Raw genomic sequence first — 12,599 nt, 5'->3', positions numbered from 1 at the left:
TAAACCATACCAACCACCACTTCCTTACCCGAGTAAAATGAAGAAAGAAAAACTTGAAGCCGAGCAATCCAAATTCTTGGATATGTTTAAACAGATAAATGTAAATCTTCCTTTCATTGATGTGATTTCAAGAATGCTTAGATATGCTAAATTCTTGAAAGATCTAATCTCAAATAGAAAGAAAATGGAAGAACTCTCGGCTGTTACTATGAATGCTAATTGTTCAGCAGTGCTGTTGAATAAGATACCAGAAAAATTATCTGATCCAGGAAGTTTCACAATTCCATGTTTTCTGGGTAGTCTTAGTTCAATAGAAGCATTGGCAGACTTAGGTGCTAGTATAAATCTAATGCCGTATTCACTATACGCTAAACTAGACCTTGGAGAATTAAAACCAACCAGAATAAGCATACAACTAGCCGATAGATCAATAAAATATCCTAGAGGGATAATGGAGAACATGCTAGTTAAAGTTGGTACTTTAGTATTTCCAGTAGATTTTGTTGTTTTGGACATGGAAGAAGATTCTCAAGTTCCTCTCATATTAGGAAGACCATTCTTAAACACGGCTAAAGCAATGATAGACGTGTTCGGTAAGAAACTGACCCTAAGTATAGAGGATGAGAGTGTTACCTTTTCAGTTGATAGAGCAATGCAACAACCACAATCTGCAGATGATACATGTTATTATATTCAAACTATAGATGCACATGCAGAATTATTAGAAGAATTTCCAGAATTACAAGGAACAGGAGAATGTGCTTTAAGAGAAGGTAATGAACCAATTGATGAAGCTGAAATGTTAGCTACACTTATAGCTAATGGATATGAACCAACAACAGAAGAAATTCAAATGCTAAAAGAAGAAGACAGATATCGATATAAATCATCGATAGAAGAACCTCCGAAATTAGAGTTAAAGCCACTTCCAACCCATTTGGAATACGCTTATTTACATGGTGAATCTGAATTACCTGTAATAATATCGTCTTCTCTCACAAATGATGAGAAATCACAACTCATTTCTGTGTTGAAAGCTCATAAACCAGCCATTGCATGGAAGATTCATGATATTAAAGGAATAAGTCCTTCGTATTGCACACATAAAATCCTTATGGAAGAAGGTCATAAAACGTATGTGCAACACCAACGAAGACTAAATCCTAATATGCAAGATGTAGTTAAGAAAGAGATTATTAAACTGCTAGATGCAGGTTTAATTTATCCAATCTCTGATAGTCCATGGGTAAGCCCAGTTCAATGCGTACCTAAGAAGGGTGGCATGACTGTCATCACAAATGAGAAAAATGAGCTTATTCCTACTAGGACTGTAACAGGATGGCGTGTATGTATTGATTATAGAAAATTAAATGACGCCACCAGAAAAGATCACTTTCCCTTACCTTTCATAGATCAAATGTTGGAAAGATTAGCCGGAAATAGTTACTATTGTTTTCTAGATGGATTTTCCGGATATTTTCAAATTCCAATAGCACCCGAGGACCAAGAGAAAACCACATTCACGTGCCCTTATGGTACTTTTGCTTACAAAAGAATGCCATTTGGACTTTGCAACGCCCCTGCAACCTTTCAAAGGTGTATGATGGCGATTTTTCACGACATGATAGAAGAATGCATGGAAGTATTCATGGATGACTTTTCAGTCTTCGGTGATACATTTAAATCATGTCTAGTTAATCTGGAACGAATGCTAATTAGATGCAAAAAATCAAATCTAGTACTTAATTGGGAGAAATGCCATTTCATGGTTAAAGAAGGCATCGTTCTTGGACATAAAATTTCAAAAGAAGGAATTGAAGTGGATAGAGCTAAAGTAGATGTAATTGCTAAACTTCCACATCCCACCAATGTTAGAGGAGTTAGGAGTTTTCTAGGGCATGCCGGTTTTTACCGACGTTTCATAAAAGATTTTTCTAAAATTGCCACTCCTATGAATAAACTCCTAGAAAAGGATGCGCCATTCATCTTTTCAGATGAATGTATCAAATCTTTTAATATTCTTAAAGAAAAACTCACTAATGCGCCGATCATGATAACACCAAATTGGAATCTACCATTTGAACTAATGTGCGATGCAAGTGATTTTGCAATGGGAGCCGTTTTAGGACAAAGGATTGAAAAACGATTTCAACCTATATATTATGCTAGTAAGACATTACAAGGAGCACAAACGAACTATACAACTACTGAAAAAGAACTCCTTGCTATTGTCTTTGCTTTTGACAAATTTCGATCATATCTCGTTCTAGCAAAAACGGTGGTCTATACCGACCATTCTGCTCTTAGATACCTATTTTCAAAACAAGATGCTAAACCAAGATTAATCCGTTGGATCTTACTCTTACAAGAGTTTGATATTGAAATCCGAGATAAAAAAGGAGCAGAAAATCTCGCCGCTGATCATCTTTCTCGTCTTGAAAATCCCGAATTAGAAGTTCTAAATGAATCAGCCATACAAGACAACTTTCCTGAAGAATATCTATTGAAGATAGATTATAAAGAAATCCCATGGTTTGCAGACTATGCAAACTACTTAGTTTGTGGATTCCTTGAAAAAGGATTATCGTACCAAAGACGAAAGAAATTCTTCAGTGATATAAAACACTATTTCTGGGAAGATCCACATCTGTTTAAAAGTTGTCCCGATGGAATAATACGCCGATGTGTATTTGGAGATGAAGCTAGTAAAATATTAAACCATTGTCACACAGGACCAACAGGAGGGCATTATGGGCCTCAACTAACAGCAAGAAAAGTTTATGAAGCTGGATTCTATTGGCCTACAATTTACAAAGACGCACACCTTCTTTGCAAATCCTGTGATGCATGTCAAAGGGCCGGAAAAATAAGTCAACGTGATGAAATGCCACAAAATGTCATCCAAGTATGTGAAGTATTTGACATTTGGGGTATTGACTTTATGGGTCCATTTCCAAAATCTCATAATAATCTATATATACTCGTAGCCATTGATTATGTATCTAAATGGGCGGAAGCACAAGCTCTCCCAACTAACGATGCACGAGTTGTAGTCAACTTTTTAAAACGTCTTTTTGCAAGGTTTGGAACACCGAAAGCTTTAATAAGTGATCGGGGTACTCATTTCTGTAATAATCAACTTGAGAAAGTTCTTAAAAGATATGGAGTAACTCATAAAATCTCCACCGCATATCATCCACAAACAAGTGGACAAGTTGAAAATACCAACCGAGCTTTAAAACGTATTCTAGAGAAAACCGTAGGATCAAATCCGAAGGAATGGTCCATTAAATTGGAGGATGCACTCTGGGCTTTTAGAACAGCCTACAAAACTCCAATTGGAACCACACCTTTTAGACTTGTTTATGGAAAAGCATGTCATCTTCCAGTAGAAATTGAACACAAAGCATTTTGGGCTTTGAAGACATGTAATCTTGATTTACATGAAGCCGAACGTCTACGATTAAGTCAACTAAATGAATTAGAAGAATTAAGACATGAAGCATACGAAAATTCGTTAATCTATAAAGAAAGAACGAAGAAATGGCATGATAAAAGAATCAGAAGTTCAAAAGAATTTAAAAAGGGAGACAGAGTTCTTCTTTTCAATTCACGATTCAAGCTATTTCCTGGAAAATTGAAATCAAGATGGTCTGGACCATTCATAGTCAAAAGAGTTTTCCCATACGGAACGATAGAATTAATAAATTCGAATGGGATTGAATTTAAAGTTAATGGTCACAGAGTTAAACATTACATACATGGTCAGATGGAAGTCGACAGCGAAGTTAATCACAATTTCGACACCACAGCTAACTAAGTTTGGGGAGAATCAAGTCTTTAAAGGATAATATGTATTTCTGTTAAAGTTAGATTGTCTGTTTTCGTGTAGTTCTCGAAAATGGAACCCGAATGGTCTTTCCCTAGGAGACCCTAAAGAACTAGTCTTCTCCCCCCATTCTGAATTTTTATTTTTTTTTAGGCTTTTACGAAATGAAGACTGCCTGTGAACTAAACCATGGTCTAATGCTACACGCTTTGATCACTAAACGTAATAATGACATACTCCCGAGTGAAATAGTATCAGTAATCAGAGAAAGAATGGACGGAGTTAGAAAAAAATCCAGATGCGAAGATAATAAGTTACAATTTGGTAAAGGAAAATCAAAATCCGCAGCAAAAAGAAGAGCACGACACCTAGAAAGATGTCACAAATGCAGAAAATGGTCACATGGAGGTAAATGTTCAAATAATCAAACCTATTCAAATACCGAATTTGTTACTTTATGCAGAGACGGACCGTTCATATGTTTAGAAGAAAAGACACTGAATGCTCGAGGTTACGCTTATGTAGCAATGGAAAACCAATTAAACCGACTATCTTATGAATGGAATAGATCATATAACTAAGAAATCTATTTCACAGGTATGTCTGTACAGTTTTTATTTTTATTTTTATTTTTAACCTTTTGATAATAAACGCTAATTTGTTCGCTAAAAAGTATTAAATTGGTATTGAATAAAATTAGGTTTGGCGACCGAAATTATTGATATCATTCAAAAATTTATTACATCACTGCGAAATTTAACGTTTATTCTTAAGGTATAAATATCTTTAATCAATCAACCCAAAATATTTCAAAAATTCGTCATGAGTCAAATTAGGTCTTGGAACCGAAATTACTTTACCGAAAAGAGGGGCGCATATTTTTGATAATATTTGATTGATTAAAGTGGGATAAAAAGCCAAAAAGATTTTTAATTTTATTTTTACCATGTTTTTAAAATTAATATAAATCTTAAATTAATATTGTAAACTTTGTAAAAACAATATATTTAAAATTGTAAATATTTGAAAAATTAATATAAGTTTGGTGTGAATTTATAATATGAATTTTTAATATAAGTTTGGTGTGAATTTATAATATGAATTTTTAAATTAAGTCTGGTGTGAATTTTTAAAATATGAATTTTTAATTTTATGCATTTCAAATTTTAAGTTTGGTGTGAATTTTTTTAATATTAATTTTGAATTTTATATTTAAATTGTGTGAATTTAAAAACAAAAATTTACTCTATCTCATTAAGTTAAAAATATGATTTTTAAAATTCGTCGTAAGTTGAAGACTAGGTCTTTGAACCGAAATTGCCTTACCCGATGGCGGGACGAGAATTTTTATTATCATTATTTTTAAGCTTATTGATTTAAAGTATGCCAAAAAAAAAAAATTAAAAAATCCAAAAATCTAAGCTTTAAAAACAATCGCTTGAAAATGACAAAATTTTAAAATTTTGTCGAGGGACGGACTAGGGCATCGTCCCGAAACGACCTCGTCTTAAAAAGAAACAAAATTTTTAAAATTTTATTAATTCTATGTTTTAAAAGTATAAGGTTTTATATATAAAAAAAAAAATTAAAATCCTGGATTTTCACCCCATGCGACTCGCATGGGGGTATGCACAAATCCATGCGACTCGCATGGAACAAAAAAACTGGTCAGGATCATAAAACTCAGCGAGCTGCTTATTCTGTCACAATACACACACATACACGAAAACCTCTCAAAACTCTCTCAATTTTTCACCAATTTTTACCAAATTACTTGCAAAACTTCACAATAATCATACGTAGATTCAGTAGGCTCAACCCCTTCAGGAACATGGTAAAGATTTCACCCCTAATCTCTTTAAATTCGAATTATTGTGTTCTTGAGCTATAAATTTTATATTTTGATTTTGTTAAATTCTAGTGTAATTAGACTTAAATTGTTGTTATATTATGCATGAATATCCTAGATTGAAGCTATTTAACATGGATTGAAGCTAAAAACTTCAAATTTTTAAGAATCTAGGGTTTGTGTTCTTGAGTAATTTGGGGCTTTTTGATATAAACAGGTTATGGCCGATTTTTGTCATGAATTGTTGCTAAATTAAGTAGTGTAACATGTTTAGGTAGTTAATTGATCCAAACTTTGAGCCTAAACATGTTTTTGAGAATTAAAGTAGACTTTTTAAGTTTAAAAAATTCATAAACTTGGATAATTTGATGTAAAGGCCAATTTAAACTTGTTTAATTGCTAGTAGTGATTAGTTTGGCATATAATTTGCGATGAATGATTAAAAACTTGATGAACATTTTCTTATGTACTTATTTGAAAAAGTGTAGACTTGACGAAGTATGAAAATGAACATGAGTTTGATTTGAATGCCATGTAATAAGTGTTTAATTGCTATAATGATTATTGTTGACATGTTTAAGAGTTTAAATGTGATAAAACATTGTATACATTTTCGTATGTAAAAGTGTAGAATTATTATTGTTAGGAAAATATGTATAAAATGTGTTATGAATTGAACATGTCATCATAATTGTTTCAAGTTATTATTTTGCTAACACTAATGCATATTTGGATGCACAATTTTTGTGTTTAATGTGTTTTGCAGAGATATACAAATACGGACGGTGCATCATCGTCCAGGCAACCAGAGCCCGAACCGGAAATGTTTTATGAACAAGAACAACATATGCAACAAGAAGAAGAACAACATGAGGATCAACATATTCCATATCACGATCAAGATCAATTATTCATGAATCAGTTTCGTCAATTCGCTCCACATCAAATGATTCTGAGCTTAGACATTAATGAAGATCAGTTACACCCAAATCTGAGATTTGATCGATGTTGGATAGAGTATCCAGATTATCAAAAGAACATGCACATTCTCTACTTTAAGGTTGTTGAAATACCAAGGGCAATTGACTGGGTACCTTTGGAAACAGTTGACCTTGCCGAACCGATTCGGGAATTATTGGTGCAAAGGTATGGTAATTCTCAGTTTAACGATTGGATGCGCCTATTTTCCATTCGTAGAACCATATATAGGGAATGGTGTATAGAATTACTTAGTACTATTAAGTTAAACAGTGATGTTAGGAGGATAGATGATAGAAGCTTTATTAGATTTCTGTTAGGTGGACGCATGTACAGAATGTCCATGATAGATTTAGCCAGGGCCTTACAGATTTACACCCCTGCTGAACTTTTGAGCCCCGACTGTAATAGCCTGATTGCCCAAGGAGAAAGGATAGATAGGGAATTTGATATTAACGCCGTCTGGAGGCGTATGTCCCACTTTAATGAATTTCACGCCAGTGGAAATAATACATACTTAGATATAGATAGAGCTGAACTCCGGGTGATTCATAGATTCTTAGCAAACACAATTACACAAAGGGGTAAGAATAAGGAGAAATTGACCGTAAACGATTTGTTCTACCTCAAGTGTATTAGAGACCCGAGGAGTTTCGTTAACATTCCCTATTGTGTTGGTTATTATCTCGCTAATGTAGTTTCGGGGATGAAATCGGGGAGTATTATAGGTGGTGGTATTTTCATTACTCTCATTGGAGAGTATTTAGGTGTGGATAAGCACCAAGGGGGTCCAATGAACGAAATAGAGGACGAAGGTGAAACTATAAGTTCAAACCTTTATCACGGTGCAAGGGTATTATTGATGAGACGTGGTCGGGTATATCGATACGAGGGACCTCAGCGACAGGTAGAAAGAGGTTCGGATGACGAAATGGAAGAGGCGAACAACATTATAGGAGTTGTTCGGGAGACTGCTCTTGATTTAGGCGTTCGTATGGAGGATGAATACATGACGAACTATGATAGGCATATGCAGTACGAGGCATGGCAACGTCGGAATGACTACGAGCATTCCCGGCAACGAGAGCATGGCCGATGGGATTATCATCAGCGCCAAATTATAAGCCAGTTGCAGCCTGGCGAGATGTATTATCCGACCCGACCCGCATACTATCCCGCACATCAGCCAGAAATGAGACCACCCTATGATTTATATGATTATGACGCAGCATACCAGTTCACCTATCATCAGCCATGGAACCCGGACGCGAACATGAATTGGGATCCCTATCCTAATTATCCTCCTAACCCACCTCCTGATCAGTAGAGATAAGTTGGTAATTTATATTTTTATTATTTTAAACACTTAACATTTTAATTACATTTATGTAATGTTTGATATTTCTATTATTATTGTGTACTAATATTTTTCTTATAATTTGAAAGTGGGATGCCAAAGTTCCATTTCAAATTGCATGTATGATTATATTTGTATAGCATGTATTTTATGTTATGCACAAAACAGGATAAAACAACGCGTTTTCAAAGACTGGCATTAAGTTCAGCAAAAGCAAGTAATTTTGACGACAAGATGCAAAATATATGTGAAATAACAACAAGACGGAATGAACAAATGACGTGCACCATTTATCATTCAACAATCAAACGACAATATGTTTGAAACTTTGGTAAAATTTAATCATTTTTCTACGCTAATAACCCTCAATAATTTAAATTGTTTCTGATTTCTTGCAAATGAGGGCATTGCAAGATCTTAAGTGTGGGAAGGGGTTAAATTCTTTCGGATTTTTTAAAATTTTTTTTTTTTGATTTAAACACTTGGTTACCATTAAAAATGCTAGTAACGCAGTAGTTGTGTTAGAATCTAGTGCTCTCCGATAACAAGGAACAGCCCTAGTCTTATATACTAACTACCCAATTCTAGTAAAATTTTTCAAAATTTTCAATTAAATGAATTCAAATCATGTTTATACATATTTATGAACGATAAAACTAGGTTTTAACACCGAAATTATTGTTACCTCGGAAAGGACATAAATTGAGAAACAAACTAAAATGTTAAAATTCATTTAAAATGGAATAGAGGACGATAAAAAGGAAAATAAAAGCCAAGTGTGGGAAAATTTACCAAGTTATTTTAAACATATGTCACATATATCTGTAACAAATAACTGAAAATACTTTTGCTTTGGACTAAACTAAACTGTTTTACCCGATAAAAGAAAAGAAGAGATGGATCTACACGATGAATCAATTCCATCATTAAAAGGAAGTAAAGTCTTCCGAAAAAGACACGCGCTTCTTGATTTAGGTCATGAAGTTGTCGTCCAGACCAGCTGTAGGTTGACGAAAAATCTAGAAAAGTCATCACTAAAATCAGCAGGAAATCCACGGACCTCAGCATTAAACAGGGTCGCCAAGTGGTCAGATTTATCCTAACCATGAGAAGGATTTATCTCGTACAATGGGGAGGCACCGTGCAAATTAGCTGGATAAGACTAATGAATCAGATCCCCAGAAAGGATAATCTCCTTAAAGATTAAAAATCAGCTTTTAAGCCTGATATTACTCAATCCTTGAGATTGACCTTAAAGATTGAGAATTCAAACTCATGGAATTCAATGATATCTAAACTCGAGCTTGAACGAGAAAATATTTTGATCAAAACTACAAACCGATTTGTTTTCTGAAAATCCATTTTCAATGCGTTCATTACCATTGAACGTAAAATCCTAGGAATTCACCTGGAATTCATTAGGTCACCTGAACTAAATCGGGTGTCAACCGTAAGAACGGTGGTTGCATAGCATGGTCGGAGACAGGACCTTGTGCCAGACCGAAAAATCATAGGATGATCTTTACTATCGCTCCTACCAAGGATAGTTCTAGCATCCGACACGTTTAATAAGACCATAATCATCTGCATGTCATAGGACATTGCCTTAACAGTTTCTTGTTCATCGCTTTCCTTTACAACCGGACGGTAGTTTACCGAAAGGTAATATACGGAACAAGTAAAGTGGATGTGTGCTTTCCGATACCGGGATAGCAGTGGATTACACGAACCTAAAAGTTTTAGCCAAACTATTGATCCACAAATATATTTTGCAACACCGATGGTGGATTAAATCAGAAAACTTATCTAGGGTAAAATCTAGCTTGAATTTTCAAAAGATCAAATGTTTTTATAAAGATCCAATTTCCTTAAGGATCTAAATTTTTATAGTCATGTGGGACTGTAAACCACCTTTCAAATGTGCACTTTACTTTGGAAACCGAAAGTAAAATCGGCTATTTGATTGCAAGTGTCGTTGACCTAAACCCGAGGCAACTATAAAAGACACACCCACCTTTAAACCACATCGTTACTATCATTGTTTATACCGCTGTATTGAAGTCACTTATGTACAAAGTGTGAAGAATAAAGAAGTGATTCAAGTGTTTCAAGACTATATTGCTTGAGGACAAGCAACGCTTAAGTGTGGGAATATTGATAAGGCTAAAAATGAACACATATTTTACAGCATTATTTCCCAAGAAAGACAAGATTTTAGTTGATATTGTTCGATTTACAAGCACTATTCGTTTAAATATTAAAAAGTGAAGATAAAAGGCAGATTCGACAAATTGAAGACGGAAAGGTCCAAAAAGCTAAAAAGTACAAGATTCAATCAAAAAGGTTCAAATTATTGATGAGGAACGTCTCAAAATAACAAGAGTACAAGTTACAAGACGCAAAGTACGCGATTTAAAATAATACGCGAAGACGTCCGAAAATCCGGAACCGGGACCTGAGCCTAGAAGAAACGCCCGACGTAACGGACCAAAAATATCTACTCAACTATGCATATAAATATAATATAATATATAAATAATTATTAAAATTATTTATATATTTATATTATTTATTTATTATGTCGGCAAGCTAGAAAACAAATGATCCTGAGCTGGAAATCACGGCCATGCGAGTCGCATGGCCTAATGCCCAAACTCATGCGACTCGCATGAGTACCTTTTCCAGGCCACCTTCTATTTAAAGCGACTTCGTGATCCGTTTTTAAAAACACAGAAAATATATCTCTCTCTCTCTCATATATACGATATATATATATATATATAATTTATATTTTAATTTTAATTTTAATTTTAATTCTAATAATAAGGGTATGTTAGCGAATGTTGTAAGGGTATAAGTCGAAATTCTGTCCGTGTAACGCTACGCTATTTTTAATCATTGTAAGTTATGTTCAACCTTTTTATATTAATGTCTCGTAGCTAAGTTATTATTATGCTTATTTAAAACGAAGTAATCATGATGTTGGGCTAATTACTAAAATTGGGTAATTGGGCTTTGTACCATAATTGGGGTTTGGACAAAAGAACGACACTTGTGGAAATTAGACTATGGGCTATTAATGGGCTTTATATTTGTTTAACTAAATGATAGTTTGTTAATGTTAATATAAAGATTTACAATTGGGCGTCCTTATAAATTACCATATACACTCGATCGGACACGATGGGCGGGGTATTTATATGTACGAATAATCGTTCATTTAACCGGACACGGGAATGGATTAATAGCCACTAGAATAATTAAAACAGGGGTGAAATTACATTCAAGGGTAATTGGTGTAATTGTAAACAAAGTAGTAAAACCTTGGTTTACACGCAGTCGATAACCTGGTGTATTCATTAAACAAAGTATTAAAACCTTGTTACAATTCGAATCCCCAATTAGTTGGAATATTTAACTTCGGGTATAAGGATAATTTGACGAGGACACTCGCACTTTATATTTATGACTGATGGACTGTTATGGACAAAAACTAGACGGACATATTAAATAATCCAGGACAAAGGACAATTAACCCATGGGCATAAAACTAAAATCAACACGTCAAACATCATGATTACGGAAGTTTAAATAAGCATAATTCTTTTATTTCATATTTAATTTCCTTTATTTTATATTTAATTGCACTTCTAATTATCGCACTTTTATTTATTGTTATTTAATCGCACTTTTAATTATCGTACTTTTTAATTATCGTAAGTTTATTTTATCGCACTTTTATTATTCGCAATTTCATTATCGTTATTTACTTTACGCTTTAATTTAAGTCTTGTATTTATTTTATATTTTACATTAGGTTTTAACTGCGACTAAAGTTTTAAAATCGACAAACCGGTCATTAAACGGTAAAAACCCCCCTTTATAATAATAATATTACTTATATATATGTTTGTATTTTTATAAAAGTAAACTAATATAGCGTTGAGCTTTGTTTAAAGATTTCCCTGTGGAACGAACCGGACTTACTAAAAACTACACTACTGTACGATTAGGTATACTGCCTATAAGTGTTGTAGCAAGGTTTAAGTATATCCATTCTATAAATAAATAAATATCTTGTGTAAAATTGTATCGTATTTAATAGTGTTTTCTGCTAAAATTAATAAACTATTTTATATACACCTCGCAAAACATCATATATACACTCTAATGATCAGATCTTAGCAGCCCATATGAGTCACCTAACACATGTGGGAACCATCATTTGGCAACTAGCATGAAATATCTCATAAAATTACAAAAATATGAGTAATCATTCATGACTTATTTACATGAAAACAAAATTACATATCCTTTATATCTAATCCATACACCAACGACCAAAAACACCTACAAACACTTTCATTCTTCAATTTTCTTCATCTAATTGATCTCTCTCAAGTTCTATCTTCAAGTTCTAAGTGTTCTTCATAAATTCCAAAAGTTCTAGTTTCATAAAATCAAGAATACTTTCAAGATTGCAAGTTTACTTCCAAGTTTTCTAAATCCATTTCAAGTAATCATCTAAGATCAAGAAACCTTTGTTACTTACAGTAGGTTATCTTTCTAATACAAGGTAATAATCA

Source organism: Rutidosis leptorrhynchoides, chromosome 11, assembly GCF_046630445.1.
Source record: "Rutidosis leptorrhynchoides isolate AG116_Rl617_1_P2 chromosome 11, CSIRO_AGI_Rlap_v1, whole genome shotgun sequence".
NCBI lineage: Eukaryota > Viridiplantae > Streptophyta > Magnoliopsida > Asterales > Asteraceae > Rutidosis > Rutidosis leptorrhynchoides.
The sequence above is the reverse complement of the archived record's forward strand: the minus strand, read 5'-3'. Positions refer to the sequence as shown.